Here is a 16,223-nt window from a genome sequence, read left to right on the forward strand (position 1 = left end):
GGAACTCGAGGTGGTTTATTTTATAATCCAAGAGAACAAACAGTGTTTGTGAGTACAAATGTTAAGTATCTCGAGGAAGATTATATTGTGAAATGAAAACCTCGTAGTGAAATGGTCATTGAAGAAATGACGGCAGATACTCCTGGCAATGTTCAATCTGAATTAACTCCTAGTTTAGATGAAAGCCTTCCAAATGAAGTTTCGAGTTTACCTGAACCTACTCCAGTACTTCGTCGTAGTGGGAGGGCAATTAGACCTCCAGAAAAGTTAACCCTATTAGAGGAAACTTTCTCTGTTATATCAGATGATCAGGATGTAGATCCTATGAACTACGAAGAAGTAATTTCTGACATTGATTCAAGAAAATGACTTGAAGCAATGAGATCGGAAATGGAGTCCATGTATTCCAACAATGTCTGGGAACTTGTAGATCCTCTACCAAATATTAAGCCTATTAAAAATAAATGGTTATTCAAAAGAAAAAGAGGAGCCGATAGAAAGGTAGAGACTTTTAAAGCGAGACTGGTGGCGAAAGGATTTACTCAAAAAGAGGGTATCGATTATGAGAAAACTTTTTGCCAGTGGCTATGCTTAAGTCCATTAGAGTCCTTCTTTCGATTGCTGCTCATTATGACTATGAGATTTGGCAGATGGATGTAAAGACCGCCTTTTTGAATGGTACAATCAAGGAGGATATTTCTATGGTCCAACCTGAAGGCTTTATAGTTCCTAGACAAGAGCATAGAGTATGAAAGCTAAAGAAGTCCATTTATGGCCTTAAACAAGCTTCAAGGAGTTGGAATGTATGCTTTGATCAAGCAATCAAATCGTTTGGTTTTGATCAATGTGAGGAAGAACCTTGTGTTTACAAGAAGGTTGAGGGTAAAATTGTTATGTTTTTGGTCTTATATGTAGATGATATACTACTCATTGGGAATGATGTAGGAAAATTGTCTACGATGAAAATCTGGTTATCTAATCACTTTGAAATGAAAGATTTAGGTGATGCAAGCTACATCCTAGGGATCAAGCTTTTGCGAGATTGCAAGAATAGGATGTTAGGATTGTCCCAGTCGGCTTATGTTGATAAGTTATTGGTCAAGTTTGCTATGCAAGATTCCAAGAAAGGCTTAATGCCTTTTAGACATGGAATTTCTCTTTCCAAGGATCAGTGTCCTAAAACACCTGAGGAAAAGAAGAAAATGCATGCATGTCCTTATGCTTCGGCAGTAGGAAGTTTGATGTACGCCATGTTGTGTACTAGACCGGACATTTGCTTTGCAGTTGGGATGGTCAGTAGATACCAGAGTGATCCAGGTCCAGATCACTGGACTGAGGTCAAGCATATCCTAAAATATCTTAGGAGGACCAAAGACTATATGTTGGTATATGGTAATTTCGACATTATGCCTATTGGCTATACCGACTCGGACTTTCAGTCAGATAAGGACTCAAGAAAGTCTACATCTGGATATGTATTTACACTTGGTGGAGGAGCAGTTAGTTGGAGAAGTGTAAAACAACAATGTATTGCAGATTCGACTACAGAGGCAGAGTATGTTGCGGCTAGTGAAGCAGCAAAAGAGGCAGTCTGGTTTAAGAAGTTTTTGATGGAATTAGGAGTAGTACCTTAAACACAGATTCCAATAACATTGTTTTGTGACAATAGTGGTGCAGTAGCTCAGTCTAAAGAGCCTAGGTATCATAAGAGGTCAAAGCATGTGGAGCGTAAGTATCATTTGATACGTGAAATTGTGCAGCGTGGTGATATTACAGTTACAAAGATTCCTACAGCTGAGAATCTTGCAAACCCTTTTACTAAAGCTTTGCCTATTCATCCTTTTGAGAGTCACATGGATAATATAGGTCTTAGAGTAGTTGCTAAATGGCTTTGAAGGCCAGTGGGAGATTGTTGGGATATTTGGCATTTACAAAGCCAATGAACGTTTATTAATTATACATGATGATGTTTAATTAAATACATGAATCTTATTATTATGCATATTGGTGAACTAATATCATATGATGAAACCATCAGTTCCATAGGTAATAGAATTAGAACAATCAAGCATATGAAGAGTCATGTGCGGGAGATTTGATTGTATCTATTTACCTAGAATACTCACAGTTAGGGGTGAAGTCGGACGCTTCACTTATAAGACTGTAATATACATAACTGCTATATGATAGGATGATGATATCTCAATCATTTGAGTATGACTCTAAGTTTGTATATTGGTGTAGTCACATGACTGACACTGAGGGGATCAAAGTGAGAACACACTATAAATTCACTGTTAAGGTTAGTGTGCAAATCTCACTCTACTAATTAATCCCTAGACTTGAGGAATTGTGAAAATTCATTGTGTCTCAAATTTATTACTTTGAGACGATAAAAAGTAATGTCTATTCATAGACTAGACTTAACGTTTTGGGTAATAAATGTAGGACGTCTTGAATCACGAATTCTAATAAAGGATCCACTACTCTACGGAGTTATGTATTAGGAAATTGTGACATAACTAATTGAGCTCAAACCCGGATGGTATAAAAAATAGTTTCTTAATGCTCACTTGATGTTAAATGTCAAATTGGGTCAATTAGACATGGGTGTGACAGTGAAGAACAAATTCCCAATGGTCTAATTGTGAATACAAGATAGGTGGAGGGACTTAGATATAATTAATGGTAGGAAAGGACTTTCTTGAAAGTTCCAAGGGCCTTATTGTAAATATGGATTTGTTAATGGGCACTTTCCATATTAAAAAGATATATATTAAAAGGGTTTTAATATATCAAGTACAAGTACTTGTATGACAAGGACTTGTCTTCTTAAGATAAGACTTGGAATCTTAAGTGGATCCCACTACACACACATCTACGTATTCTCAAAGTTTATCTATATAAGAGAATGACTTTTTAGAGAAAGGGACCATTAGTCTTTCCAGAAAAAGTACAACTAAAAGTAGGAGAAAAGCAAAAGTGTTTTGTGGTGAATACTACTAGAAGGCTGAAGACTACGTGATTTGGATTCAGCTTTGGAAAATTTCTATTTACTGTCAATCTCCAATTTCGGCAGCTTTAAAGGTATTTTTCTTTTAATTATTTTTTTGATCAATACTAGATTAGCATGTTAAAAATGTAGGATTAAAGTAATCCAACACTCGGTCTATCTACCGTAGCAGCACCATTGTCACTAGCCCAAAAGCCCATTACATAATTATAATTACACAAAAAAGAAATCCCAACCACCACTTTGTGGAATTCGAACTTGCAACCTCTCCCATGAGGAGAGGGGTACACAACCAATTAAGAAGCTCGTGTTATGATGATAGCACTTATTTCAAGCTTCGTAGTCTTTCGTACAGGTGACATTCCTTTTACTTTCTTCTTTCATTGGATTTATCATTATAATTCTTGACTGACCAAAATTTCCATTTATTGCAATATTTTGAGGTCAGTGATGGTGTAGATGAATATACAGTGAATACGGGTGCATCTGGGAAAATCTGCTCTTTGGTCAAAGAATTTGCATCACGAAAATTTGATATGAAAGAAGAGGTTTTGTGTCGATTTATTTAATCTTCAGTAAGATCGCAATGTTTCCATCTATTTTTCTGTTAAGATACTTGATGAAGTATTCATAGATACAAGTGTATTGAAAAACAAAAACAACATTCACCTTCTCCAGTCACGAACAGCTTAGGTGATAAACTTTTATTAATTCACCTATATTGCATCTGTGTTTTAATTTCTACTCAAAAGAAAACTCTTAAATCTGTATTGGTAAAACATGAATCCTTCAGAGTTGCATATATCAGATACGAAACATGTGAAAGAAAATACAAGATTTTGTATATGATATCATGGAAAAAAAAGTAATCTCGATGATGTATATTCTATAAAACCTTATCACTACAGAGTGAAAGGCCTTTGAAGCTAAGTTACATTAACGCAAGCACGTGTATCCGTACCCGACATAGACAATATGGGTGTGTCATGTCGAACACATATCTTCACTAGAATTTGGTGTGTCCATGTAAATCGGCTTTGAAGAAAGCTTTTGGCCTGCTTATTTAATTACTTTACTTTTACTGTACTTTGACAGGATACAAAGCATTTAATTGTTTCCTATGGGGATTGATTTACCATGCTTTATACATAAGAATTGTCTCTTCTTGATTATGGGTGGAAGCTCACAGTTCTAACACACTTGGAGTTAGGCGAAGTGCAGTATTTGCGCCTACTACCACAGCTGAGTGTTACTTGCACTTTATGTTTTTACAAGGTGATTACTCAACTGCCTTTACACTGTAATTTTGCCAATTTTGTCTTTCGCATATTATTGTACTGTCTGTCTAATCTTTTCAAATCGTCGGTTTCTTATCATGGCTCTCTGGTTAGAGGCATGTCGATACAATAGGATGTCAATCTGATCCTACAACTAAGATTGTTTCCTAGCACAGTGAAGTGATCCTACAATAGGATGTCAAGAATTAATGTTCATGCTTATTTATACACCTTTCTTATCATGAGAGTTTATTTATTTGAAATCTTCACTACACGCAGACCACTCCTGCAGTGCTTTATGGTATGGATATTGTGGTTGCTGAAATTATGAAGAAGTGAGTTTTCTATATTTTATCAAGTGACCGGAGCGACGTTCCGGGCCGAGAGGGGGGCAAAATGTCATTTGGTTGGTTTCTGTCTGTCTATCCGCAATCTCTCTTCTCTTCTTCTTCGCCAAACACTTTTTCTCTCTAATATCTCTCTTTCCTTCACCCACCCAAAGCCCTAACTCGCGCTCTCTCTCTCTCACTCCGTAGCTCTGCGAACTCTTTAGGTCGGGTTCAAAAGTCGTTCCAAAATCCACTTCGTTGGTGTCTGTCCGTTTACCACTCCAAAAAAAAAAAAAAAAAAAATCACTACAGATTCCTTTCTCCACATTTTCTCACCTCACTTCACTTCTCCTCTCTAATTTATCATCTCACCCACAAAATCAACTCCCACAGACAATGTGTGTTTAAAGCTAAATAAAAAGGTTTGATTTCAATATCGCTCTTCTCGCTTGTGATTCTCTCTCCTGCCCCACCACTTGTGGGTTTGGTCCTTGTTAATTCTTCCTCTTGTCGCTATAGTTGGCCAAAAGGTAATTAAAATATGTCGACACCCTTTTCAAGTTAGTCCCAATTTTTGAGTTTGCTTTCATATGATTTTTCTGATTTGATTTTGATTTGGTGGTGCTTAGAATTCAAAAATTATGATTGATGCTCGTGTGCTTGTTAAATTGGGTGTTTATAGATATATTGCTCCTGAGCAAGTACTAGTACAATATGTGGTTTGCACAAGGAGGGTGATACAGAATTTACAACTGCTGATGCAGTTACCGAGGTTATTACCAAGCCAACATTCCTATTACTTAGGTGAAATAATTTCTTAGCTCTTTTACTTATCTAATTACATGTGCACTAAATTGATGATGTTCAATTTGGTTGATTACTTTTATCGCTATGTTTGGATCTTAGCATTGGAATTGCTCAAATACTAAGAGGCGGAGTTCATCAATGTAGGATTGCATGTTTCCATAGTTATTTGGTGAGCCTTAGATGAAATTAGTAAAAGAGCTTATTGTCAGATAAATATCAACCATGAAACCACTCGATTTACAACCAAGCTTGGTGAATGATACTATGTACAAGTCGTACAATTCATGATTTATAACTTTTTGATTGACAATGAAGAGTTTTTGATAATTCTGTATTTGGTGAAATGGATTCCTGAATTGTTATTGGGAAGGCTATGACTTGTTGCGGCTTGCGAGAATTGGTGATTCAACATGTACTAACTAGGTTCATGAATTAGTATTTGGTGTGTGATTGAGTATATTCTTGCAAGTTGTTTGACGAACTGCCGCATATAGGGTTTGTTTTTTATTTGAGAAGGGGTGACACTTTAGCTAACTATCGATTCTCCTCTTCTTGATTATAGTTTACTAAGTGTTGCAAATTTAGGTAGTATCTATTGGTTCACTCGTTTGCTTTTTTGAATTGAAGTATATCTATTGGTTCACACTATTTGATGTTATTGTGATCTTGAATGATCCTATCACACAAGACATGGTCTTGTAATTGTTAGGGTTAATGAGTATTACCCCCAAGACATGGTCTTTGATAAGGGTTAATTAGGATTTCCCCACTAGATGGGAAATTAGGAAAAAAAAAAGAAAAAAATGGTGAAAAAAAACTTATTTAGGGTTTGAAAAAAAAATACAAAAAAAAAAAGTCAAATTGAGTTGACCATGTTTTTTTCTCGTATTTCGGAGGGGGGAGACGGAGACCCTAATTCCTAATTTCTCATCTGGGGTGGGGGGGGGAGGAATCCTAATTGGCTCAAATGTGGGGGTGGGGGTGTAATACTCCTTAACCCAAATTGTTAACATTCATGTTTGTTATTCAATATAATAGTGATGAATTATCGGTAGACCCTAAAGGTTGTCTGCTTCTTGTTACTTTCTGTAATTGTTGTCCTCCATGGGCCTCAAGGCTGATGGTCTTTTGATGCATCCCTTCCTCCGGGAAGCATATATCTCCCACAAGTTTGGTGTTTATTCGGAAGGCTAATATGTCTAACTCAATATTGTTTTTCTCTTTTGGTGAGAGTTTAGGCTAACAGAGAAATAACATATGAGGTGAAGGACCCGGCGTTTTGCTATAGGATTGTCAAGAATCTTGGAGATTTTTGTTCCCTCACATCACAAATCACAAGGTGGTTGTCAGAGGTTGAAAGTTGTAAGGTAATTTGGTGTGTATGTTAATTTATATATTATCCCAGAAAAGGAATAAGAAACGTCGATGTATTCTCCTAACTATTGATATTGGTGTCTAAACACCTATTTCTAGCCGAATTATTGACCCATCGTGAGTACATTGTATAACCAGTATATCTTTATACTGCACTTTGAAAGTGTTGTTTTGTATTGGAACTGTTTTGATTCGCTTATGATGTACACATGGAGGTGTAATAATCAGGAATTCACACTATGAATCAGCCTATGACATTAAATGTTTATCTATGTGTTTGTACCTTTCTTCCATTGATGTGTCCTTGTGTTTTTATCACCTTCAATTTTAAGAGATCAAATTGCATCATTGATGGCCATTCAGGTCTTATCAGGAACATTTCAAGGACAAAGCGTTTGTTTGCATTCTCAACACCAAAGTCCAGCCTATTGGCCAGCCTTTTGAAATGTGGAACACAGTTTTTCCAACCCTTTCAGCAATTTTTGTGAAGGAAATGATTTTATAATGCACTTTGTAACAGGTGATGAAGTTGGATGAAACGTTTAATGCTACGACCTTCACCACACTCATGTGTGATAAGATAGATAGGTGTTCTGGTACACTACACACACTGCTTGCAAAGTAGGATATCAGACTACTTCAGCAGGGACAATACTGACTCTCACGGTGGTTACCAAAATGCAATGGGACGAAGAAGGTAATTATTTTGTACATCTGTCACTTGTTTCATGATAAAATGTCGAAGTATAGGAATTCAGAGAGAGATACTTTAAAAAATGCAGAGACCTGCGAGTGGAACAATTAGAATTTGAGAAGGGACCATGTAACTCCACCATGAGTGAGCCCCTTACTCCCTTGAACTGGGTATTGTTCGATGATCTTAATCTTTGCAACCATAATACTTTCTAGACAGCTGGTAGATGATTTTAATCTCCAAATAAGGTTATTATGTGAATCATTTTTTCAGTATCTAATGTGAATAGCAGTTTATGCCTATTTATGATCTAAATAAGACCAAAGAGTGCTGAATTCCTATTCTCTTGTATTGTTAGCATTTTAAGAGCACAGTTGGGAAATGCAGTTTCGCTTTCCTCCCACAAGTATTCTATTTGCTATAGAAATTTTCTTTTGGTGATACTGATTGAAAAATCTTTTTCTTTTGTAGTCCGTTTTTGCAAGTAGATATAAAGGTGAGCTACTACCAGTACACGCCCTACACAAACATTTGGACCTTGTAACATTCAGTTAGGTTAAAATTAAAGTGCTCCTTTTTCTTGGTGGAATAGGTATTTTTGCAGAGTAACTCGCATGCAAAGTTCACCCCTTCAGCAATTGCAAGAATAATGCATGGCATCCCAAGCCCAGCATATCCTCCTTCAGTTTGGTCGAAAACCCATTTTTGGTATTTTTAACATTCCTTTAATTTTTGTTGGGTTAACTAGTACCCCCTTAGATGACCCAATTAGGATTTCTCCCCACTAGATGGGAAATTAGGGTCTCCCCCCCAAACACAAGGTCAACTTGGTTTGACAGTTAACTTTTAGGTCAAATAACTGCAAATGACACAACTGCCACCACCTAAGTAAAATTGAACATTTTCATTTTGAAAACAATGAGAGCATTTGTGTCATTTTCAGTTGCTTGATTTGAAAGTTAAGGGGAGACCCTAATTTCCCATCTAGTGGGGGGAAATCCTAATTGGGTCATCTAGTGGGGGCCTGGGGGTTAATACTGTTAAATTGCCAATTTCTCTATAAGCTTGAACTTATGTGAATGGTCAATTCTATTAATATATTAGTAGAGTCTTGGGGACCATACCCACGCCTAGTTTTTGGGGTCAACAAATAACCCCCTTGCCCTCTCCCAAAAACAACCACATTACACCAAACGATTACCTTTCATAGAGTACATCCTTGACAACAACCGTGTTAAGAGTCCGTACTGAGCTTGGTATCACCTAACAAACATAAGAGAGAAAGAGGAAAATACTGCAATCTTCATAGAAAGGAAAATGTCTGTATGACATATGCTAGCTAAACCTTGCTAGTTCTCCTCGTGGTTCTAGTCCTGGGAGCTTGTTTCAGTTGCATAAAAGAAAAGAAAGAGAAATATCAATATATTCTTGAATATTTTGTTTGAGAGGTTTATTCATTTTATCACTTGAGTTAGCGGGTATAGTATAACGGGAAACAACACAAAACATCTGCGTTGCATGGGTACGCCTATTATTCCGGCGTGTTCCCTGTCGTGTTGACACCGACATCGACGCGACACATATTCGCCATTCGAATCTATTCTCAGTTTCAAAGAAAAAAAAAAGAATATTAAGAAAGAAGGAAGATTAAGAAAGAAGGGAGAAAGCGAGAAATGGAGTAGACTAACCCGAGAATTCGTCAAGTGGTGGTGGATTGATGTTGTTGGCTATGCACCATCTTCTTCCATGGCAGCTACATCCCTGATCTAGGGTTTGTTTAAGACAATTAAGAAGTGGGCTTTTAATAAGTGATGTGGGCTTGGGCTTTTTTATTTCTTTCTTCCATAGATAGGATTAAATGGGGCTTTTAATAAGCAATGTGGACTTGGGCTTTTTTGGAATGGTTATATTCAAGATCTAAACTTAGCAAAAATTGTTTTAAATGGCTAATGGGCTTTATCAATATATATATATATATATATATATATATATATATATATATATATATTCTATTTAAAATAATTTATGTTTTAATAAAATATAATATTAAATTAGAATATTAGCCATGTCCCCGTGTCTTGGTTTTCAAGCTTCGCCGTGTCCAAACCCGACACTCATACCCGTACCCATGCAACACATCGAAACATTTTATATTTTGGTGCTCTCACAAATATGGAATAGTGAATCAAGATTTATTAACTTCAAAAAATATAGCAAAAATGTGGGGGTTCACATATTTACTTAGGAAATACTATTTTACAACTGAGGCAAGTGTTAGTAATTTAGAAGCTAAGTTATATTGACACGGATAGGTGTGTCCGTACCTGACATGGATACGAAGTGTCTGACACGGCGAAATATCAAAATTTGAGGTAAATCACATACAATATGTGTTAAGTGTCCGACGAAGTGTCTGACACGGCGAAATATCAAAATTTGAGGTAAATCACATACAATATGTGTTAAGTGTCCGACACGGACACGAGGATACATATTGATAGGGTTATATACTAAAAACATTACTTTTGTATTAACTCTAATTCTTTATATTTTGAATGAGAATCATATGGGCAAATGTTATGCATATTGTATATGTTATTAGTTATATGCATGCGTCTAATACTTTATGTTGTAGATGATATGGTGTGGACACACAGAAGATCATATCATCAGTATCTTATAAAGTATAAGTAATCATTTGCAACCTAGATGGATTTGGACAAACTATTAGTACGGTTGTAGTATAATCTGGTATTAGTCTATCTTAACTATAGGATTACACTAGTACACTTTGTGTGTATTGAACAGGACCAAGTGAGGTTGTTTCTCTTTATACTGACTATATAAGAGAACAAATGCCTCTGTTATTATGGATGTTTGTTCTCTTAATCCGGATATAATAACGGGCACTTACGTGCATTGTACATTGCTTTAAATCATCAATGAGTGAGATTCATTTGTGAATCAACAAACTCGATGAATTGGGTAATGACATTGTATGTAAGGTGTGCTGTTGATTATAGAAGGAATCCGTGTCCGGCAAGAAGTCGGGCTGATGATGTCTCCTTGAAGAGCTCATAAGGATTGTCATGTAAACCCTACAGGTGGATTTGATCCAACATGACAATGAGGTTGAGTGGTATCACTCAAGGACATAAGAAGTTGATTAATGTAGTTGTCAGTAACTTGACTTAATCAACGGGCATTCGATATCTTAAATACGGGGAGATCAACGAGCATATAATATGGAGCCCATAAACGCTGACACGTAATTTGGGATTAGGGCGGTAGTGCAACAATGACCTTTAGTAGAATAAGCCATTTGTTGACGGACTTGGGTCCGTGTATTCTGGGCGAACATGGGAAGCCCAAGCTCGTCAGGAAGCCCAACCCTAATTTCTCCTCATGGTCTTTGTTGTAGCCTATATAAAGGAAACCTCTTTCTCTGGCCATTTTTTTCTAGACAAGAAAAATCAAGGTTTTGCTCAAGAAAAATAGATCTAGAAATCGGATCCAATTTTATGAGTGATAGAGGCCAAGTGAAAAAGGAGAGGTTGGTAGATCGTTGCCCACACAACGTCCACTTTGTGCATAGGAATACAACAGAAGATCAAAAGGTTGTTGATTTCATAGCTATTGGATTCTTAGAGATATCAAGAAGCCGGATTTACATGTATGTTTTCCAATCGAAAATCGTGAGAACCATTAATTCCACTGCGCATGGTTCTCATGGTTTGTAGAAATATTCATTCTGAAATAACGGTTCCTACATGTGTTGGATTTTTTTTTTCAAAATATGGTGTGTCCATGTAACATAAATTAGTTACCAGTTCAAAGTAAGGTAATACTTTGAAGATAAACCTATTGGATCATTGTGGTATCACTCTTTTCTGCCTCTCCTTTTTTCTCCTCCCCTATTTTTCTCCTTCTTTTCTCTAGGTCCTCTCTTTCTCTTTATACTTCCTCTTTCTCCTTCCTAGTTGTCCACCTGTTCCCCCATCCCTCGGTCTATCATCCTCCACGTGTGTATTCCCAGTTCTGTCTTTTAGGTATCCGCGACCCTGATATCATACTCCCTGTCTACCTTTATTGCCTTATTCACATGGGTTTCCCATCTTCCACGTGCATATTCCAAGTTTTGTGTTTTAGGTATCCGCGGCCCTGACTCTATACTCCCCACCTCCCTTTATTGTCTTGCTCCAAGGCCGATCCGCTATTGACCATTATGTTTCCGTAGATTGGCCACTACAATCATATTGAACAGTTTGTAATCACGAAAATTCTCCTAATATCAATCTTTGTTATGGTATGCATGTTTAATCAATAGAACTAGAGTGTGATCTTGGTGTCACTTTTCAGATGGTGACGGTCGTAGTTTCCAGGTAGTCATTTGCTAGGTCAAATTTTAATCTTTTTTTCTCTTTGTTCTTCCCCTTTAACCACCCTTTCACTTCTTTTTGATAATAGTGTCATTTATTAGTCTATGATTTACCATCACCTCTGTCATTCTGTGCCTGCTGTTATAACCCCACGCTAGCTTGATACCTCATTGCTAGTGCAATAAAATTATCTTTATACTTGAATCACATCTAATCTATTGCCAATTCAAGTCAAGAATCATTGTCTAAAACAGACGTTCTTTTGATTTTGAGATTTGCAGATTCCAAATCACCTTTTTGAGGACAATGACTATGTTCATAGTGAAGCCACAGTAGGACCATCAAGAAAGATTGTGACCATACTTTGAGCGTAAACTTATATCAAACATGTTTTCGTCTCCAATGACAACTGTTGGCACCTATTGGTGGTTTCACATGGAAAGACAAAATGAAACAAGAAGAAGATAAAGTTGAGAAGCCAAATGAGTTAGTTGCCTAAACTCTAAACTGAACATATTGTAGTGGAACAATGTTGGAAGATTGGATTAAGTCAGTGGTACAGGGAATAGGGGGCAACATAACGAAGAAAAGGGAGGAGTAGGGAATCATGACCGTGGAACCTTAGACCGTGGACGTGGCATGCGTACGGTAGGAAGGAGAGCCAGGGGATAATAAGACATATGGACGGTCCAGATAGGAAATGGAAGATATAAAAAGAAGAGGATGGGGAGAGAAAAGAGGAGGCCGCTAGAGTGAAAGAGAAAGAGGATAGTGAGGAAGAGAGAAAAAAGGGAGATTGTTTAGCTGAGATATTTAGGGTTCATACATTTGGCGCTGTCTGTGGGGAGAGATAAAAGCAAGTTAGAAATGGCACTAAAGAGAGCAGCGGGTAGGCCAAAAAGGGTGGTGGTTTAGGAGTCGACGCCGGAGGCGGTGGTTGATGAGGGGGAAGAACGAGAAGAGGGGCGAGCAACAGAAGAAACACGACTGATGTGAGAAGAGATTGAGAGGTTGAGAGAGGAGAACGATGAGCTGAGAATATAGAAAGAGAAGGCGGAGGAAGAGGCTGGGGAAGAAGTAAGTGAGGGGTCTGAAGACGAGGGATCTGAAGATGAGGAGCCCGGGCTAAATCTTGTGGAAAACCCGGTAGCTGGCTTGACAATGGAGCAAGTTCAAGAAATGATAGACAATGATAGGGAGGCGAACCGGTGGCAGGCGAAGGAGCACAGAGGAGCGGCCAGTCAGGTGGTGGCTGGGTTGAATCGCAATCCCTTAGCAGATGACATATGGGCTTCAGAGGTCCCGAAGCAGTTCGCTCAGCCGAGGTTCGAGAGGTACGACGACAAAGGAGATCCAACTGATCACATCCATAATTTTCGGCAATAGATGCCACTTTGGTAGGAGTCTCGGTATGATGGTCTGCGGTGTATGATGTTCCCGGCTAACCTTAAAGGAGGGGTGTCGAATTAGTACTACAGATTACCAGCGGGGAGCATAAAAAATTTCCAGGAGTTGGAGCAGTCGTTCATAGATCACTTCATACATAAGAAGAAGCGGGTGGTAGATATCGCAGCTTTAGTCAACGTGCGAAAAAGATCTGTGGAATCAGTTAGGGAGTTTTTGTGCCGGTTCAAGGCAGAGACACTGAAAGTTGAAAATCTGGATGAGAGGACAGCGGTGATAGCATTTGAGAGAGGCTTGCGTCCAGGGACAGGAGTGCACCAGTTCGTGGCAAATAATGAGATAACGACTTTACACGAGCTGTATCTGTGAGTGGAAAAGTATATAAGATATGAAGATACCATGCAGAAGGATTCCAAGAGATTAGGGAAGGCAGTGTTGTCTTTGGAGAAGGAACGGGAACACCGGAGGGCAGAGACATCAGAAAAAGAAAGTGGGGGATACCGCGGATACAGAGCACGGGCAGAAGGAAACCGGGAAGGTGTCCGAAAGGAGTACAGGGAGAGGAAGCCATACCGGGAGATGGAACAGACTCCGCTGAATAAGCCACTGAGTGAGATCTTGCCTCTAATCAAGAATCTTCCGGGATATGAAGGACCGCGAAACATGCCAATAGAGATACCAGAAAAACTCTTCTGCGCATATCATCAGATACGGAATCATGAGACGAATGACTGTTACGTACTAAAATGGTTGGTTCAGAGGATAGTGGAAAAAGGGAGGATGAGAGAGTTTGTGAGAGACGCCCAGAATGAGGAGCGCATGCCGCCTCAGGGAAGAATACTGGGAACCATCAATGTGATTTACAGCGGTGAGCTTCTGAGTCATAACGCTCATAGGGACAAGATAAGGAGGACTGCGAGTATCTAGCAAATCAATGAGAGAATGGATAGACCACGACAAAGGGAGGTAACGGCGGCAGAAAAGGACAGAATTGTATTTAGTAGCGCGGACCTCCCGGCAGTGGACTCACCACATGAAGATGCGCTGGTCATTACAGTCGCGATAGGAAATTACATGGTGAAAAGGGTGTTGATTGATTGTGGAAGTGCAGTGGATTTGTTATTCAGAGGTGCTTTGGAGGAAATGAGAGTAGATCCTAAGCAGCTGCGTCCTTTGCGAACCAATTTGTATGGATTCAATGGGAGTATGACAGAGCCCATGGGGGAACTCTTATTGCCCGTGACAACAGGACCAGTGACAGTTTTTGCCCTATTCATGGTGGTAGATTCTGCTTTGCAATATAATGCAATTTTAGGAAGATGGTAGATTCACGAGATGAAGGTGGTCCCGTCCACGTATTATCAAGTAATACGATTTCCCACACCTACCGGCATGTACGAGGTTTACGGTGATCAGATAACTGCCAAGAACAGTCATCGGGGAATAGTGAAGCGGTTGATCCGCGGACTAGAAGAAGAGACTTCCAATCCTAGGAAGAGGCATGCATAACAATTACAGTGCACCTCGGTGGAGGGGGAGGCTGAGACAGCGGTGGGACCAAAGACGCTCGATGAGATTGAGGTGGTGAATATTGGAAGGGGGGAAGAAGAGAAGTTCACATCGATATAGTTCTTGTCTGAAAATAAAGATGTCTTCGCTTGGACAATAGAGGATGTTACTGGGTTGGACCTTGAATTCACTTGTCACCACTTACATATGAAAGAAGACGCTAAACCCGTGAGACAAAGGATGCGCGGCATTAGGCCTAAATATGCCAAGGGAATCCGTGAAGAAGTCGCTAGGTTGAAAGGGGCGGGGATAATCCAAGAGGTTGAGTTCACAGACTGGTTGTCTAACATAGTCGTGGTACCGAAAAAGAATGGAAAGGTGCGTATGTGCTTGGATTTTACTGATGTAAATCTCGAATACTCGAAGGACAGTTATCCCATGCCGCTAGTAGATGAGTTGGTGGATAGGACGGCAGGATTCAAGATATTTTCCTTCATGGATGCATCGATGGGGTACAACCAGGTCGCAATATATGGGCCAGATCAGGAAAAGACAGCGTTTGTGGTAGAAGGCAGTACATACTGCTATACAAGGATGCCGTTTGGTTTGAAAAATTTGAGGGCTACCTTCCAGCGGTTGGGTGAGAAAATGTTCGAAAGCAAGATTCGGAAGGGGATTGAGATCTATATAGACGACATGGTAGAAAAAAGTATGTCGGAAGAGGAACATATAGAGGGTTTGAAAGAGATCTTCGGGATACTACGGAGATACAAGTTGAAGCTGAACCCTGAAAAGCGTACATTCGGGGTGACTACGGGAAATTTTTTGGGCTATATCGTTACTCATAGGGGAATTGAGGCTAACCCCGAGCAAATAAGGTCCTTGGTGGAGATGCCATCTCTGCAGAATGTGAAGGAAGTACAGCAGTTAGCGGGAAAGGTCGCGGCTTTAAATAGATTCATTTCCAAGTCATCCGATAAATGCAGACCGCTGTATAGGTTGTTAAGAAGCACACCGGATTTCGTGTGGACCGCGGAGTGTGAGGAGGCATTTCAAGAATTGAAAAAATATTTGGGCAAAGCGCCTTTGTTGTCATGGCCCGAGATGGGGGAGAAGTTGTATTTGTATTTGGGGGCCACGGAATATGCAATTAGCTTAGTACTAGTCCGAGTTGAAGACAAGATAGAGAAGCTGGTGTATTTTCAGAGCAAGACATTACTGGACGCAGAAATGCGGTACAGTAGAATTGAAAGGTATGCCTTGGAATTAGTTTTCTCAACCTTGAAGCTGAAACCCTACTTTGAAGCGCATGTGGTAGTGGTGATAATGAATTTGCCTCTGAGGCAAGCATTGAAGGCAGAAAAATCTGGCAGAATGTTGAAATGGGCAGTGATGCTGAGTTCCTATGAGATACAATATCAGATAAGAACCGCAGAA

General features: G+C 39.1%; 1 long non-coding RNA gene and 1 pseudogene across 14 annotated transcripts in view; both read left to right on the forward strand.

Moving 5' to 3' along the window:
• The first annotated feature begins 1,120 nt into the window (after window positions 1–1,120).
• LOC147525204 (secreted RxLR effector protein 161 pseudogene) lies at window positions 1,121–1,895 on the forward strand (annotated as a pseudogene).
• A 1,364-nt stretch (window positions 1,896–3,259) lies between these two features.
• LOC147525205 (uncharacterized) overlaps window positions 3,260–16,223 on the forward strand; it is a 41,303-nt gene continuing 28,339 nt past the window's right edge. For 9 of the 14 annotated variants that reach the window (XR_015221120.1, XR_015221122.1, XR_015221121.1 and 6 more), the window contains exons 1-2: window positions 6,405–6,793; window positions 7,321–7,497. This is a non-coding gene — a long non-coding RNA (uncharacterized LOC147525205). Of the gene's footprint in view, window positions 3,369–3,461; window positions 4,289–5,301; window positions 5,424–6,403; window positions 6,794–7,320; window positions 7,498–16,223 lie in introns of those variants that run through there. The other 5 variants (XR_015221116.1, XR_015221114.1, XR_015221113.1 and 2 more) reach the window with 5 other exon arrangements.

This window comes from Coptis chinensis, chromosome 1, assembly GCF_015680905.1.
Source record: "Coptis chinensis isolate HL-2020 chromosome 1, ASM1568090v1, whole genome shotgun sequence".
Classification (NCBI taxonomy): Eukaryota; Viridiplantae; Streptophyta; class Magnoliopsida; order Ranunculales; family Ranunculaceae; genus Coptis; species Coptis chinensis.